Genomic DNA, 2,654 nt, shown 5'->3' with positions numbered 1-2,654 from the left:
TTCCGCAGAAGTGCACTTAGGACCCATATAAAGAAATTCCGCTCCATCTAACGTCACACAGAGCCATACTCGAAAAAAACTTTCCGAAACTAGTGACAAACCTGAAGGAGTATTTTTGGAACAGAAATACTCCTTCAAACATACAACTTAATTTTTGAAACTTTGTCCATGTTTAGCATGGGAATCCAACTCTTTAACAGTGTAAAAAAACTCAGTATGCATGAAATAGCATTTCACCCCCCCCCCCTTTAAGGTAATAGAGTAGACAATACAGTTACCTTAGACTGAAATATTATCCACAAATGTAGTGTATTTCAAATTAAAAATAGCTTTTATATAGAGATCTTCTCAGATAAGAGGATGTGATACTTTCTAAACCAGGGGGCAGGTGTTTAAACACGTCACACATCAGTAACTGTGAGAATAAAAACACCACGCCTGCATCACTGAGCACAGACTCTCTGGGGCACAGAAAACATCTCTGGACGAAAAAGAAGAAGAAGAAGAAGAAGAAGGCATCATCATGAATAAAATACTGGCATTGTGCCTTGGGCTACTGATTATAACCTTAGCCTTTTCATCTACTGCGGTAAAACACTGTCATTTCTTTCACTCTTGCCTTATGAGGATTTTTTTTTTTTATTGTTTATTTTTTTGCATTTTGCATTTTACATCTTTCTTATTTTTTCTTTAATAATTTTGTTAATTTATTTGTATAAACTTAGATACCTTTGGTACATAATTCTTAATTATTATTATATAACAAAGATGTCATCAATTCTCTGCATACCATGTCATGTGAGTGGATTTTGTCTTCTCTACTACTTAACATGATAGAGTCGAAGTTAATTTTTAAGTCTCAATATACTTTATTAGAATAGTAATAACATCAACAAAGTGCATTTTCAAGCAGCTTCTTAAAATAAACTTTAAATTGACACATACTGTATAAAAAATGGGCGGGAAAACTAAAATGGGCTTTGTGGTAACATCAAAATTAACTAGCTCTAATTAAAAAATATATATATATGGTTTAATATGGCTGTATCAGCCTGACTAAACTAAGTTACAGAAGCGAACATTATTTAACAGTCTGATCAACTGCACATTTCTACTTTTAACAGTGTACTGTACATTATTGTAATGTAAAATATTCTGCATATTTATTCTGATTTTATTTTATGTTGGTGTAGGACGGCTCTACAGATAATAGTACAAATGCAAATTCAAAAAGTTCCAGTGCTGCAGGATTGGGTCCGCTGCACACCGTGCTGTGCCTGCTGATCCCAGCAGCCACCCTGGGCTTCATCCACAGTAGATCCTAAACTGATGGAGAATGTTTAGATGACCAAGAGGAGCAAAGACATGAAGAGCAAACTTTCCAAAATTCCTGAAGATAGAAGACACAACAAGAACAACTCGACGAGGAGGTGCCACAGCAACTCACATTAGTTATTGACTTTTTTTTTTTTTGTATAAAATATATGTATTAAGTACCAAGGGTCCTCCAAACCCCGAAAAAACCACACCATTAGGCTCTTTGCTATGTTTTAGTCCTGCTTTCCATTGAACCCTTCAGTTGCAGCATCTTGTGAAAGACTACGAATCTGATCATTGTAATCCACCTTCTCCAAAATATTTTTGTTCTTATTGTGATGAACTATTAATTGTAATAATTAAAAATGTCTCTATATGCAAAATTAAAGTGGATGATTTTATATGATTGTGTGTGTGTGTTTGTTTTTAATCCAAATTCAAATGTGTTATTTTCAGACATTTTATAATCAGATTTGACTAATGCGCATAGATTGTAGTATTACACTGGAGTGAAGATTTATAATTCCTTTAACATCGTCAATATAATGAGTGAATTTGACTTTGAAGCAGTTTATTTGGCACACCTGTGTTCAGAGGAAGGAAGACGGATGTGTGCAGTCTTTCAGTTTAAAAAAACAATCAAGCAGGTTACAATATCTGCCAACTAGATCAGAATAAAATAACAATAGCCCATGCTCTCACACCACTCAGGACAATACAAAAATGACTCAGACCTCCGTTCAGACAGGTTCTCAGATCAGAATCAGTTTGATTTTTTCAGGATTTCGTTAATCTGACATTATAGAAAAACGTTCACATCACATGGATGTGCACTTTTTCTTTTTCTGCTGCCCACATCCTCCATCTCTGGAACAGATGTTTCCTTTCATTCAGTTTCTCTCTTTTTCACTGTCTTCTTTTGTATCTATACTCACTTCATTCACATTTCTTTTTCTCTATCCAGACTGAAACATTGTTATTCCAAACTACAACTCTTCCATCTTATTGTATCCCATTACACTTAAAGGAAAGAAAATTGGCTCATTTTCCAACTCCCCAGAGTTAAACATTTGAGTTTTACCGTTCTCGAATCCATTCAGCCGATCTCTGGGTCTGGTGGCAGCACTTTTAGCTTAGCTTAGCATAGATCATTGAATCTGGTTAGACCGATATCATCGCACTCAAAAATGACCAAAGAGTTTCAATTTTTTCCATTTTAAAACTTGACTCTTCTGTAGTTACATCATGTACTAAGATGGACAGAAAATGAAAAGTTGCGTTTTTCTAGGCATATACATGTCGACTTGTCTCCATTTAATATTGACTTAATCAGGAAG

The 2,654-nt window shown here is 34.7% G+C and overlaps 1 long non-coding RNA gene across 1 annotated transcript; it reads left to right on the top strand.

Annotated features, from left to right (window-relative positions):
* Window positions 1-457: 457 nt before the first annotated feature.
* On the top strand, window positions 458-1,723 carry LOC113072445 (uncharacterized). Its single transcript, XR_003280295.1, has 2 exons — window positions 458-589; window positions 1,194-1,723. It is a non-coding gene; the product is annotated as an uncharacterized LOC113072445 (long non-coding RNA).
* The last annotated feature ends 931 nt before the right edge of the window (window positions 1,724-2,654 follow it).

This window comes from Carassius auratus, unplaced genomic scaffold (assembly GCF_003368295.1).
Source record: "Carassius auratus strain Wakin unplaced genomic scaffold, ASM336829v1 scaf_tig00009064, whole genome shotgun sequence".
NCBI classification, from domain to species: Eukaryota; Metazoa; Chordata; class Actinopteri; order Cypriniformes; family Cyprinidae; genus Carassius; species Carassius auratus.
The sequence above is the reverse complement of the archived record's forward strand: the minus strand, read 5'-3'. Positions and strand labels throughout refer to the sequence as shown.